Raw genomic sequence first — 15,643 nt, forward strand, 5'->3', positions numbered from 1 at the left:
GAGGGGCGCCTGGGTGGCTCAGTCGGTTAAGCAGCCGACTTCGGCTCAGGTCATGATCTCACGGTCAGTGAGTTCAAGCCCCGCATCGGGCTCTGTGCTGACAGCTCAGAGCCTGGATCCTGTTTCAGATTCTGTGTCTCCCTCTCTCTCTGACCCTCCCCTGTTCATGCTTTGTCTCTCTCTGTCTCAAAAATAAATGTTAAAAAAATTAAAAAAAAAATAAATGTTAGGTAGAATTGACCTGTGAAACTGTCTGATCCTAGACTTTTGTTTTTTGGGAGTTTTTTGACAACTGATTCAATTTTCTTATTGGTAATTGGTCTATTCAAATTTTCTGTTTCTTCCTGATTCAGTTTCAGGAGGTTATATGTTTCTAGGAATGTATCCATTTCTTCTAAGTTGTCCAATTTGTTGGACTCTAATTTTTTCATAATATTCTCTGATAATCTTTTGTATTTCTGTGGTGTCAGTTTTATCGATCTTTTCGAAGAACCAACTCCTGGTTTTGATGTGTTCTATTGTTTTTTTTTTTTTAGTTTCTATTTTGTTTTTCTTCTTTAATCTTTACTATTTCTTTTTTTCTACTTCTTTCTATTTCTAGCTCCTTTAGGTGTGAGGTTAGGTTGTTTAGTTGAGATTTCTTGCTCCTTAAGCAGACCTGTATTGCTGTAAGCATCCCTCTGAGAACAGATTTGCTGCATCCCAAAGATTTTGGACCATTGTGTTTTCATTTACATTTGTTTCCCTGTATTTTTTGATATCCTCTTAGATTGTTGACTCATTCATTGTTCAGTAGCATGTTATTTACCTCCAGGTATTCTCTTATCAGATTTTTTTTTTTTCTGGTTAAGTTCTAGTTTCATAGTGTTGTGGTTGGAAAAGATGCATGGTTTGATTGCAATCTTTTTGAATTTCTTGAATCTTTTTTAAAAAAATAAACGTTTATTCATTTTTGAGAGAGTGAGAGTGAGAGCAGGGAAGGAACAGAGATGGGAGGTGGGAGCAGAGGTTCTGAAGTGGGCTCTGCTCTGGCAGCAGCAAACCTGATGCAGGGCTTGAACTCGCGAACCATGAGATCATGACCTGAGCTGAAGTTGGATGCTCAACTGACTTAGCCACCCAGGTGCCCTGAGTCTTGATTTGTGCCTAATATGTGATCTATCTGGAGAATGTTCTATGTGGACTTGACAAGAATGTATATTCTACTGTTTTAGGATGGAATGTTCTGAATATATGTTAGATACATGTGGTCCAGTGTATCATTCAAAGCCATTCTTTCCTTGTTGATTTTCTGCTTGCATCATCTGTCCATTGGTGTAAGTGGGGTGTTAAAATACCCTAATATTGCTGTATTACTGTTGATTACTTCCTTTATGTTTGTTATTAGCTGCTTTATGTATTTGGGTACACCTGTGTCAGGTACACAAATATTTACAATTGTTATATCTTCTTGTTGGATTGTTTTATGATTGTATAGTGTCCTCCTTTGTCTCTTATTACAGTCTTTGTTTTAAAGTTTATTTTATCTGATATAAATATTGCTACCTCTGTTTTCTTTTCACTTTCATCTGCATGATAAATGCTTCTCCATTCCTTCACTTTGAATCTACAGGTGCCTTTAGGTCTGAAATGAGTCTCTTGTATGTGGCATATAGCTGGGGCTTGCTTTTTTTTTTTTTTAAATCCATTCTGTCATCCTGTTTCTTTTGATTAGAACATTTAGTCTACCTAAATTCAAAGTAGTCATTGATATGTATGTGCTTATTTGCCATTTTGTTAGTATGGTGGTTTTTGTAGTTTTTCTCTGTTCCTTTCTTGTCTTGCTGTCTTCTCTCATGGTTTACTAGCTTTCTTTAGTGATACACTTGGATTCCTTTCTCTTATTGTTTGCATATATATTATCAGTATTTTATTTGTGGTTACTATTAGGTTATATGTGACATTTTAGGCATATAGTGGTCTATATTAAGTTGATGTTCACTTCAGTTTGAACCCATTCATTAGTGTTCTCCCTCCCCAGGTTTCAGGTATATGGTGTCATAGTTTATATCCTTTTATTTTGTGATCTCTTGACTGATTTTTAAAAATATACCTATTTTTTAATTTCTTTTGGGCTTCCTACTTTTCTTATTCATACTTATGGTTTTTCCTTTCCACTCAAGCAAAGGGCTGGTTTAGTGGTCATGAACTCCTTTAATTTTTGTTTGTCTGAGAAACTCTTTATCTCTCCTTCTATTCTGAATGATAGCCTTGTTGGATAGAGTATTTTTAGCTGCAGTTTTTTCTTCCATCACTTTGAATATATCATTTCACTCCCTTCTGGCCTGCAAAGTTACTGCCAAAAAATCATCTGATAGCCTTATGGGGTTTCCCTTGTATGTAATTTTACTTTTCTCTTGCTGCTTTTCAAATTTTTTCATTGTCACTGCTTGTTGCCATTTTAATTTCTATGTGTTTTGGTGTGCATTTTCTTGGGTCGATTTTTGTTGGTGGCTCTCTGTGCTTCCTGCATCTGGAATTCTGTTTCCTCCCCAAGATTTGAGAACTTTCCAGGTATTATTTCTTGAAATGAATTTTCTGCCCCCTTGCCTCTTTTCTCCTTCTGGGGTCCCTATAATGCAAATGTTATTATGCTTGATGGTGTTGCTGAGTTCCCTAAGTCTATTTTCATTTTTTTAAAGTTATTTTTCTTCTTGGGGGCACCTAGGTTGCTAGCTGTTTGAGCATCTGACTCTTGATTTCAGCTCAGGTTATGATTCCAGGGTTGTGGGATTGAGACCTGTGTTGGGCTCCATGCTGAGCATGGAAACTGCTTAAGATTCTCTCTTTCTCTCCCTCTATCCTTCTCCCTCACTTGTGCTCTCTCTCTAAAATAAAGAAAAATGAATTTTTCTCTCTCCTATTCAGCTGGATTATTTTCCATTACTCTGTCTTCCAGGTCATGATCCAGTCTTCTGTTTCCTGTAGTCTACTGTTCATTCCCAATCTAGTGTATTTTTGGTTTCATTTAGTGTATTTTTAATTTCAGTTATTGAGTTCTGTATCTCTGGTTCCTTTTAATGTTCTTTATCTCTTTGTTGGAGGTCTCACTGAGGTCTTTCAGTCTTTCTTGGGTCCAGTGAGTATCTTTCTGACCACTACTTTAAATTCTCTATCAGGCATTTTACTTACCTTCATTTTGTTTAGATCTCTTGCTGTGATTCTGTCCTCTTGTTTCATTTGGAGCATATCCTCTATCTCCTCATTTTGTGTAATTGTGTCTGTTTCTGTGTGTTTCTATGTGTAGAGGCATTATGAAGAAGAGGTCTTGTAGTGCCCTGAAATGCAGTGTCCCTTCTTCACCAGCAGCTGGTGCTTCAGAGGTATCTCCTATGTGTGTTGTGTGCACCATGCTGTTGTAGCCTAGCTACATTTGCTTCCATTCCGGTTGTCTGCAATGGCTGTTTTTGCCTGTTGTGGGCAGGGTTTGGTCACTGTGTTGTTAGTGGGCCAGTCTGGGACTGCCTTGGGCTTGAGTCAGATCAGGCATTTTCTACAGATACAGTAGCACCGAACTGCAGGGTGCTTTTCCTGTGTTGTCCCCTTAGAAGCTTTTGTTGGTAGACAGGGCCTGCAGTCAGACCTCATGTCTGTCCCCAGCCCACTGCTGGGGCCACAGTTGGATGGGGGTGTGTGGTTATCTTCCCCTCTCCCTGGGGCAGGAGTCCCTTTGGAGTGGTGCTGGCCGCTGTTGGGGATGCTTGCATACTGCCAGGTTTGTGGCACCATTTTGGGTAGGCTCTGGCCAAGGGCATATTGGAGGGGGTGGATCCACATAAGTACTGGGGGCGGGCACTGGTGTTAACAAAGTTTGTGCCTGGGTCGTGTTTGAGAGAGAACCTGGAAGTGAGGTCTGGACCCTGGAGAATGCTGGGGAAGGGCACAGCTATTAGCAAGCTAGATAGCCAGTGTTGGTGCCGTGCTGGTTCCTGTAGGTCTCTGTCTAGACTGAGGGGCAGGGGAGGGAAATGGTGCCCACTGTCTTCTTTATTCCTTGAGGCATCTCCCAAGGACCCCTGTTTCTCCAGTGTATGCTCTGAGATTATAAATAAGTAGCCCTCCTGTAAACTCCAGGCGTTTTTCAAACAGGTGCTTCTGTGCTTCATGCATGTCCTCGGGAATGTTTGTTGCGCTGTTTTAGGGTAGGGACTCAGTTCCATATTGTCCTCCCTCCTGACTCTCCCAGAGTAGAACAGGCTGACTTTTCAAGTTCCAGGTGTTAAATTCTGATGGTTAAAATAACTTGCAAAATTACACCCCTCTGGTTTTCATTGCCAAATGTTATGGGGATTCTCTGGGCCTGGGGTGCCCATTGTGAGGGTCTGTTCCATTCCAATCTCAGCACCTGTGGAGTCACTCCTTCCATGGAAAGGCCCATGGGTCTGTTGAGATCCTGACTGTGTCTCCTCACTTCTACCCTCTTTGATGTGTCCTCTTTATATTTAGCTGTGGAGAGTTTGTTGTGCCAGACTTCTGGTGGTTTCTGGGTTATTTAAACTGATGTGGCTGTTATCTAGTTTGTATCCCTGAGACAAGATGAGCTTAGGGTTCTGCTCCTGAACCGTCTTCCCTGGAAGTTCTCTGTTCTTGATAATTCACCCTTTCCATATAGCTTATATGGGAGGCCCAAGACAAATCATTTTAAAGCCTATGAAGAGCATTATTCTTGTGTAAAATTCTTAATTGAGATTTCATGTAGTTTGGTAACATAGGAAGGAAAAGAAGTAGGTAATAAAGACTTTCTTTAAACTAGCTAAAGCTTTTCTTGTTTCCAAAGAACCAAGGAGGTTGTGGAGCCAGCGTGCATTAGTCCACAGGGAAGCCCTTGCTCAGTATGTTTATGGGGTCACATTATTTCTTTCTTTTTTTTAAAAAAATTTTTTTAACGTTTATTTATTTTTGAGACAGAGAGAGACAGAGCATGAACGGGGGAGGGTCAGAGAGAGAGAGGGAGACACATAATCGGAAACAGGCTCTAGGCTCTGAGCTGTCAGCACAGAGCCCGACGCGGGGCTTGAACTCACCAACCGTGAGATCATAACCTGAGCCGAAGTCGGACGCTTAACCGACTGAGCCACCCAGGCGCCCCCACATTATTTCTTTCATTGACATTTTGTTGGCCCATTCCTCTACACAATATTAAAAACTGTAGTTTACAATTGTGTGCGTATAAAGACAAGTATAATGTATTACTGCTATATTCATTTTTTCTTCTAATTTTAAAATAAATTAAAATTTAAACACTTTTATGTGTCCCTAAAAGTATTGTGGGCCCTAGGCAATGCATCTCTTGTGCTTACAAAGGAGGGTTTTTTTGTTTTTTTTTTTGGTTGAAATTTATCCTCCTGCTTCTCAGGCATTATTGTGATCATATACTATTTATCAGGTAGTGGGTTGGTCCTGCGGTAGAGGATTGATTATAAAGACAAAGAAGACATGGAAACTACCTGGTGGCACCGTATCAATGCATATAAAAGTACATGTATATATTTTAATATATGTGTTTAAAGAGTGTTATTTCTGCTTGCGTTTATCCCTTATGGAACAATGATAAATCCAAAAGTTCTTTCTTAAGTACTTTTGCAGTTATACTTGTGAAGGTAATAGTTGTTGTTTGAGCTTGGTTTTTGTTTAATATAATAATTTGAAGAAAATGAAATTTTTTTCAAAATCATCTATTTTCTTAGTTTAACTGAAAATGAGGCCATTAGAATGAAGTGATAATCAGTACTAACCAATGATACACTAAGAACAGTGCTGGTTTTGCAAAAACTCTCATAACTTTGGGGTTAGGATTTTCTAATGAATTTTCCTGTATGTTTTAATAACATTTTGGTGTCCAGAGGAAATAGGACATGGGAAATTTTATTTGGTACCACTAGAGATGAGGGGGAAATTCCCAATTCCTTCCATTTCACTTTAGTAAAATTCTGTGCAAAAGATGATAGAATTAAACCAGAGACTAAATCTTTGCTGCTCATCCTAAGTATTTCAGGGCATGAGCTTTCCATTCATAGGTTCATCAGTTTTTTACCTGGAAGAGAAGGAGGAGCAGCGTTAGTGTTCCTAGTCCTATTTACATTCTAGATTTTTATGTCTTGCTTAAATTTCTTTGAAATAGAAGTCTTTTTTTCTCCATAGAGAGTACACTATGTACTTAAAATTTTGCCTTTATAGTCACTGTGCACAGTTGCAAATAGAAAGTGTAGAAAAGAGATGTCTTCTGGCTCTCATACACTTTGCAAAATTGTGTGCTGCTCTTAAGTTTTTTCAATTGTGGTATTGTGTAGGCTTTGATCAATCTGATGTTTTATTACTCAGGATGTGGACTAGGTTGGGCTGCTGTTAAAGAACCACTAGTCACTGGAGACTATCTAAAGAGGGCTGATCCTCAACAACATCCTTTATCACTTCTCAATGGGTTTGGGGGGTGGTGGCTATTTTCTCCTTGAATGCTCTTTTTTCCTGGTCTTCATGATTCTTGTGGAAATTCTTGCTTCTCAGCATGCTATGACCCTGTTTCCTTCACTGGACCTCAGTGGTGGAAATTTCCCCTGGTTCAGTCTTCTATACTTTTCTCTATGTATAATGTGTTCCTCAGAGTACTCCTCTTCTTCTGCTCATTTCTTTGGAGATGACTCTTAAATCTACAGTGCCTATCGTGACATCTTGCCTAATGTTATACTTTATTCCCAATTGCTACTGTCTTTGATCTAATAATTCTATTGATATAGCTTTAAGTTGTACAGAATGATAAAACTTGGGAATTAAAAGGATCTTCAGTCATCTTGTCCACATTGTCTTCCAACCTGACAATCTATTCCTATAGTGTTGCTGATTTTTCCCCCCTTGAATATTTACTCTAATAGTAGTTCAGGCATGTAATTTAGAAGATACATCATTCTCTGGGCAGTAAATTCTGCATGTTAACTAGAATTTCACATCCTTGTTAAGTGTACTTTCTGTTCTGTAGTTTGGAATAACAGAATATTTATTCTGCCTTTTACATTAAAGATCATCAAATGTTTAAAGGTCTTTTTCATATCAGTGCCCTCACAGACACATGGAGAATGATGTTTGACCAAATATCCAGGCATCCCATTGCCCAGTCAAGTTGACATATTAAAATTAACCAGCACAAATTGCTTCTCGGCCTTTTGGCTAAGATCAAGTGTAAAATTAACCAGCACAGCCATATTTTAGTGTATTGTTATTCTTAAATTTGTCTTGTTCTCCTTTTAGTTTGGTCAGTTTTTGCTCTATATATTTCTAGGTTACATTATTAGATGTATGCAAATTTAGAGTTACATATTCCTGGAAGAATAATCTTCTATTATTATGGATTGTCCCTATTTGTCTTCAGTAATTCTTACTCTATTAAAGTCCACTTTATCTGAGATTAATGTAGTGATACCAGATTTCCTCTGATTAATGTTTACATGTTATATATTTTTTCTTTTCACTTTCAGTGCTTTAATGTTCTTAAATTTAAGATGCAGTATATAGTGTTTTTAAAAAATAGTTTGACAGAGGTATCTTGGTGGCTCAGTTGGTTAAGCATCCAACTCTTTTTTTTTTTAATGTCTTATTTATTTTTGAGAGAGACAGAGACAGAGTGCGAGTGGGGGAGGGGCAGAGAGAGAGGCAGTCACAGAATCTGAAGCAAGCTCCAAGCTGTCAACACAGAGCCCAATGTGGGGCTCAGACTCATGAACCGCAAGATCATAACCTGAGCTGAAGTAGGACACTTAACCCACTGAGCCACCCAGGAGCCTCAGCATCCAACTGGTTTCTGGTTCAGGTCATGACCTCATGGTTTGTGAATTAGATAGAGCCCTGCACAGAGCTCAGTGTTGACAGCGTGGAGCCTGCTTGGGATTCTCTTTGCTTGTCCCCTGCTCGTTCTCATTCTCTTTCTCTCTCAAAAAAATAAACATTAAAAAAAAATAGTTTGACAAATTTTGACTTTTAAATTAAGTATTTAGTTCATTTGTGGTTAATATAATTACTGATATATTTGTTTAAATCAATTATCTTACTATTTGTTATTCTACATTTCTTTTCTCTTTTTTGTTGCCTGCCTTTGCATTTGCAATATTTCTATTATTCCATTTCCAAGCATCTATTAGCTTGTTACTTATCATTCCCGTAATATTCTTTTTGTGGTTATTCTTAAGATTGCAACATATCTATTTAATTAACTTATAGTACTTTTATCATTTTGTGAGCCATTTAAGAATTTAGAACATTTTACCTCTTTACCTACTTTTTGTGTTACTGATATCATGTATTTAATTCTTTGTATATTTTAAAATCAACAAGACAGCAGTAACAAATAACGTCTGTTGTTGTCAATATGGTCATTTTTTGCTTAGGTTTACCTACAATTTTTCAGTTTTTTTTCTTCATTTTCCTGCGTTTCTGTGATTCTGTCCAGAATAATTTTCCTTTTGCCTAAAGAATTCCTTTTGTTTATTTATTTTTTAAATGTGGAACTACTGGTAGCGAATTCAGTCACTTTTTATTAGGAAAAAAATCCTTATTTTGCATTTATATTTGGATGAATATTTCTACTGGGCATAGAACTCTAGGTTGGTAGTCTTTTCTTCTGGCACTTTAAAGGTATTGCTCCATTACATTCAAACCTCCACTCATTCTTTTAAAAAGTAAGCTGATATTCTTATGACTCTTTTGTTGGGATGATAGGTCTTTTCTTCTGGCTACTTCAAAAATTGTCTTTTTGTTTTTCAGTATTTTTATTATTCTGTGCCTAGGTATGGTTTGCTTCATATTTATCTAGTTTGGAATTCACAGAGATTCTCAGATTTTCAGCTTGATTTCTTTTGGAGTTTTGGAAAATTCTCATCTGAGTATCAAAAATTGTTATTACTCCCTATTCTCTCAGTTCTTGTTTGTGAAAGTCCAGTTATACATATGGTAGACCTTTTGCCAGATATCTTATGTGTTTATGCTTTTGCTGATATTTTCAACTTTTTTCTCCCTTCCATGCTTAGTTTTTATATTTTTAATGACTAGTTTACAATTATTCCTTGCTGCTGCTGTGTCTAATTTGCTGTTAAACTCAAACTGAATGCTTAATTTACATTGTTATATTTTTAAATTCTTGAGTTTTTGTTTCTTTTATTGTACCATTTGGTTTTCTAGGGAAATTATTCATTTTATCATCCACTTTAATGTACATGTTAACCACAATTATTTTAAAGTCGACCTCTGATAGTTCTAATATCTAGATCACCTGTCGGTTGGTTTCTATTTTCTACTTTTTTCTCTGTTTCCAATAGTTTGCTATTGTCCCCTGCCATGCTTCATAATTTATTATTGAAGTATAGGCCTTACATATGAAAAAACTATAGAGGATCTGGATAATGTTATCTTCCTCAAGGAGAATTTATTTTTCTTTTCACACACACTTAGAGAAGGAACAGATTATCTAGTCATGAACTGAAATACTTTGAGGCTGTCTTTCAGTATTTATAAGGTCTAGTCTATTTTTGTTCTTACTCCTAGAATGCAGTCCTTCAGAAGTCAACTGGAGACCTAGAGTGTTACCAAGGCTTCTCCTCCCAGCTAGATTCTGAGTTTTAATTATTGTCTTATCTCACCTCTGGGAAGCTGAGGAATTAGCAATCCCTTAAGGGGAAAGGTACAGAATATCAGGTTTACATCAATACATTGTTCTTTTCTGCTGGTTCTTGGCCCTTCAAGTTTTGTCTGATTTTGTTGTTCTATATTTTCCAACATTTTGTATATTTCATCAAGCTGTTATAGTTGTTCTTAACAGATGGGTTGATCCTGACACAAGTTACTCCATTATAGTGGGAAGCTGAAAAACACATTTTTAATAATGTCTTATAAGTTTACCAGAAGACTACATTAAATATTACTATTCTATAGTAGTTATGTGCATATTTGAATATATCAGGAAGATCTATGAGTAAGGAATAAGCAAATGAATAGTGAGATTGGATAAGAAAATAATGGTTAATGAATATGTTAATCAGTATCGTCTGTTAGAATAGGGTTAAGCTTTAGCCATGACATGTACACAAAAGTAACTCTACTGTGAACTACTTCATTACAGGAATAATGAAAATATAAATACTACTTAGAATCATATGCCATACATACTTAGTGGGTTTAGAACATATTTATAAATGCATTTGTTCCACTTCTCCATTTCTTTATTACTCAGCATTCCCAAGTGTGTAATATTCTAATTGTTATACTTTGGTTTTGTAAAAGAAAAATCCTTAATTTTATCCTTAGAATTATAATAATTTATTTTAAAGAATGCTTTTTTAGCCCTTCCATAGACCCACACCTTAGATATTTCTTTGGTTCAGTGTTTGAGTCAGTATTTGGCATATGGTAAGCCTTTAATGAATGGTAGCTGTCATAGTTATTATTTTGAGTAGTTTGTGTAAGTGCTATTCGAATTATAGTCTCCTGGTGGACCTCATTCTCATGTAATATTGTGTTTGCTATTAATTCAAACAGAATTTCCTAATTTAAAGGAAATTATAATTTTTATTTCTGGGCTTAACTTTGAAATCTGGACTCTTTTGATGGTGAAATAAAATCTTAAAGCTTATGAAGTAATTCCCAACATAGTGTTTTCTATAAAGAAAAGTACCCTTATTACCTGAAATTGTGTACTGTGAATTGTAAATTTATCTTCATATGAATAAGCTAATTAAAACATCATGTTTCAGGGCTTTTGGCTGAAATGATCTTGGTTGACTATGTTGGTGGTTGTTGTCTTATGATAATCAGAACATTGGTAGTTCTTTGACTTAGTTATCCATCCATCTATCCAGCCATTTCACAAGTATTTACTGAACATCCATTATGTGCCAGACGTTATTTCAGAAGTTTCAGATACAGCTGTGAACAAAACAGGTTTTAAAAAGGAAAAAAACCTTCGGTCTATGTGGAGCTTACATTTCTGTGGGGGGAGAGGAAGAAAGCTGGTCAGCAAAATCAGTGACAAAGTAAATTATCTTGTACATTTGAGGGGCTTCAATTTTATGAGACTGACATGCTGCCTCTTGCACTAAGGAGGCAGGTAGGGGGATGCAGTTTTAAAAGGGGTAATCAGGGAAGGCTGAATTGAGGAAGACCTATTTGAGCAAAGATTTGAAGGAAGTGAGAGAGGAGCCATGTAGATATCTGGAAGAAGCATTCTAGGTAGCAGGAATAGCAAGTGCAAAGGCTTTGAGATGGGTATGTTCCTAGTTGTGTTCAAGGAATAACAAAGACCACTGTGTTTGGAGTTGAATGAACAATGGGGAGGGTTGTCAGGGCTAGACCCAGGTTTTTTGTTTTTTTGTTTTGTTTTTTTAGGCCTAAATGAATACAAAATACAAAATTAGGTATAATAGAGAATATTTATTTACAGTAACAAAATAAATCCCTATAAATTACAATTTTCAATTTTGAAAATTTGAAAATCCCACGCATACCACAAAATCCAGAAAAATAACCTAATGTCTTCATTAATTCACTGTCCAACGCAACTTTATAGTACTTTTTTCCTATATTTTTGTCCCCCTATTTTTGATTGCCTCTTATAGGACCATTATTGATTACATAATTTTCTATAGAAACATTAGAAAGATAATTCAGTTTTTCCTCTAGCTAAAGTTATGATGGTTTAGAATAGCTTTTCAGCTTGATGGCTTCATATATGAGCTGCTACAAATGTACTTGCCATGTGTAGTCCTGCTACATATGGGCTTGTGTTCTATAAGCACAGAAATTGTAATAAATTTTAATTTATTTTATTCCATCCCATAGAAAAAAATACATGGTATGCTTATTATATATGGTGTCAAAAATACTAGATACTTGAAAATTCCTAATACTACTACTAGGAGATAAATTTTGATTAGGAGTTGATGAAAATGAAATCTTTCACATACAATTTTATACGTGTGATAGCTGGAAGAATTCTGCACAGGCTGACTTCTGGGTCTGTATTGCAAACCTGTCTCCTCCATGATCCACATAATTCTGCTGCTAGGTACTGTAGGACACGGTCATATTGCTGTGTGACCTTGGGCCCTGCATCTTCATGTTAGACACTGGGTGAGTCCCCACGGAAGCAGGAGTATTCCTGAGCACCATTCCTACCCTGGGGGACCACCACTGACTTAACTCTGTACAGAATTGACGGTGAATCACATCAATATGCTCCAGTAAACACAAACTCAATGCATTTCCAACTTGACAGCCTCTTATCTGGATCCTACTGCCATCTGACAGAAGGCAAAGTATGATGGGAGAAATTAGACTGGAAGAGACAATGATCTTAGCCTTTGTAGCTAAAATATTTTATTTTTGCAAATCAAAATAAAAAAACTGCACCTTTATTTTTATTTATTTTTTAATTTAAAAATTACTTTTGGGGTGCCTGGGTGGCTCAGTGGATTGAGTGTCCAACTTTGGCTCAGGTCATGATCTCATGGCTTGTGAGTTCGAGCCCCGTGTCGGGCTCTGTGCTGACAGCTCAGAGCCTGAAGCCTGCTTCAGATTCTGTGTCTCCCTCTCTCTCTGCCCCTCCCCTGCTCATGCTCTGTCTCTCTCTCTCGCAAAAATAAACAAACATTCAAAAAAAATTAAAAATTAATTTTATTCCAGTTTTATTAGGAAATAATTGACTTACACCACTGTGTAAGTTTAAGACATACAGCATGATGGTTTGAGTTACATGTATTGTGAAAGGATTACCACAGTAGGCTTGGCTAACATCCATCTTGTCATGTAGAGACAATAAAAAGAAAGAAGAAAAGAATAAAGGGAGAAAATTTTTCTTGTGATAAGAACTCTCAGGATCTACTCTCTTAACAGCTTTACTGTATATCATCCAGCAGTGTTAGTTACAGTCATCATGTTGTACATTACATCCCTAGTACTTACTTATAACCAAAAGTGCCTCCCCACCACCCTGCCCCACCCTATAACCACAAATATTCTGATGTTTTTCTATGAGTTTGTTTAGGTTCCACATCTAAATGAGATCATACAGTATTTGTCTTTCTCAGTCTGAGTTATTTCACTCAGCATAATGCCTTCAAGGCCCATCCACACTGTGGGAAATGGTAAGATTTTCTGAGCAAACACGTTTCTAGAATTACTCCCAGGGTCTGAGAATGGAAAGTGCAGGTGAGGTGAGCTGTAGCTCAAGCTTCTTTAGTTTCATGGTTAGTGGGCTTCTGGTGGTGGTAACGGGATGGTCATGTGAAGACCAAGCAGGGCTCTGAAGGCCATTGTAAGAACTTAACTTTTCTCTTGCACTGGATGTTGGACGTTTTGAGCAGAAGAAGATGATTCTTGTGCCAGGCATATTAATGCTGCCAAAGATGTCCATGTCTTAATCCTTGGAACCTGTGAATAGGTTACCTTACATGGTAAAAGAAACTTTGGAGATGTGATTAAGGATCTTGAGATGGGATGATTGTCTTGGTTTATACCCACTGTAGGCCCACTGTTATCACAAGGGTCCTTGTAAGAGGGAGGCAGGAGAGTCAGAGAAAGAGATGTGACAGTGGAAGTTACAGGTCAGAGTGACGTGGCCCCGAGCCAAGAAATGTGAGCAGCTTCTAGAAGCTGTAAAAGGCAAGGAGCAGCTTCTCCCCAGAGCTTTTAGAAGGAGCTCAGTCCTTATGAAACATCTTGATTTTAGCCCTGTAAGCTCCATCTTCAGACTTCTGGCCTACAGAATAATGAGCTAATAAGCTAACGTGTTGTTTTAAGCAACTGAGTTTGTGGTGATTACTTAGAACAACAATAAGAAAGTAATACAATTATAAAAGGATTTCTGTAGTTGCTCTATTGAAAATAGATTACAGGGGCAGGGGTAGAAGTAGGGAGGGCCTAGGGGAGGCTATTACAGGAGTAGAAGAAGAGAGGAGGAGTGACTTGGACCAGAGTGTGGATGGGGGCAGGGTGGAGGGGGGGATTGGGGAGGAGTGTGAGAAGCGGGCAGATTTCTTTTTTGCCCAAAGTTCTGGTCCCATTGTATCTCTTTTATAATATGTGTATCTGAATGCTTCACTCATAGGTAAATAAAGCAAAGTTCCTAATTTTTCTTTTGGCCTTGTCACATGTGGTCCATTATTCTGTTAGAAGGGACAGTGAGCAGGAACTGGGGATGTCCTCTTGAAAAGTCCATATTTTATCTTAGGTGGCAGACTGCCTCTACCAAATTTCTTCTCTTTCCAGTAAATGAGTACAGCTCAGTTTGGATAAGGTGCTTGGCTAAACAACCTGCCATACTCCACAGTGTGTATCTAGCCACGTAAGTTCTCTTCAGACCTGCTTGGGACAGGTGGTGATGCCTTTTCACTATGCATCTGGCCTTGACTTTCTTTTTTTTCTGGTTTCCATGGTTCCTTGGGCCTCTCCTGTGCTTCCTTGCTGTGTGGGTATTCATGGGCATGTTCACCCTTTGAAGGCTGTTGCTGTCTTACTTGCTTTTCCTTCACTGTATACAGTAGAACCTTGCTCAAAGGACCTCAATAAATATTTCTGGAAGAAATCACTGTTTTGGCTCCAGCAGATTTTAATTGCCACATGGATTCAGGGATCTGAGGCACAGAAACCAGTAAGTACTAAAGAAGTCCAATTTATAGGCCCCATGCATCTGAAAGTAACAAACATAAGCCTTGCAAAACACAGCTTCCTGTTTAACCCCTGAGATACCAAACAAATAAGAGACATCTTTACATTTTCTTCTTGTGTATCTTTCTTTTCTACCTGGGGTTCTTTCCTCTCACTTGGTGACAGGTGGCTTGCTTTCCTTGGATGGCCAGAATGTGTCTCACAGGGGAAAACTAAATGTCCTTCAGCTTCATTTAGGCTCCTCTGATTCTTGGGGTAGATCCTGATTTGTGTGTGTGTGTGTGTGTAAGGGGATGCTGTAGGAAGATACAGCTCTTTTTCATCTTTATAGAAAACATTTTGACCATGGCCCAGTCCATAAAAATGCATTTGTTTCATTTGCTATACATAATAAAATTGTAAAAGAGTGGAAATAAAAACTAACAGTTTAGCACTGGGCCCATATGGGACAGGTTGCACAGAAAGCAGTAAGTTTCAAACAACAGTTTGGGAGCATATTCTCAGCAAGGGCTGCCCAAAGGCTCCAAGGAGAAGGCAGGTAGGTTCTTGAGGTTGGCCTCCACCAGGAAGCAGAGAGAAGCCTAGAAGCAGTAGAATGGAGGAGGTCACAGGGCTGCAAGGTTAATTGGGAGGGAGTGTGTGTTTGAAGTATACTCTGCAGCAAGGCATTCACTGAGAGAGTTCTCATCTTCCTCTCCTTGACCTCTGGGTGTAGTCACATGGCCATTTGTGGTTTCCCAGCCAGCTCTGAACAGTATCATCTGCCATCTTCTTATACTCAGAATCTCTTCCAAACAGCTTTGACAAGAAAGGCAGCTCAGTGTTTGAATACTGACTGTACTGCATACTCTTGCTGGGCCTTTGTTTACCTCACTTGTAAAGTGGAATTAATAATAGCATGTACCTAGTAACATTGTTTTGAAGAATAATGAAATAATGCATGCAAAATAGTTCATAAAGT

The 15,643-nt window shown here is 37.8% G+C and overlaps 1 protein-coding gene across 9 annotated transcripts in view; it reads left to right on the plus strand.

Moving 5' to 3' along the window:
- Window positions 1–15,643, plus strand: part of ATP8B4 (ATPase phospholipid transporting 8B4 (putative)) — a 255,262-nt gene that overhangs the window by 26,218 nt on the left and 213,401 nt on the right. Inside the window, exon 1 of one of the 9 annotated variants that reach the window (XM_042942075.1) lies at window positions 14,594–14,604. The exons of the other annotated variants lie outside the window; for them this stretch is intronic. The gene's annotated coding sequence lies outside the window, so the exon portion shown is untranslated. Of the gene's footprint in view, window positions 1–14,593; window positions 14,605–15,643 lie in introns of those variants that run through there. 9 annotated transcript variants of the gene reach the window in all.

Source organism: Panthera leo, chromosome B3, assembly GCF_018350215.1.
Source record: "Panthera leo isolate Ple1 chromosome B3, P.leo_Ple1_pat1.1, whole genome shotgun sequence".
Classification (NCBI taxonomy): domain Eukaryota; kingdom Metazoa; phylum Chordata; class Mammalia; order Carnivora; family Felidae; genus Panthera; species Panthera leo.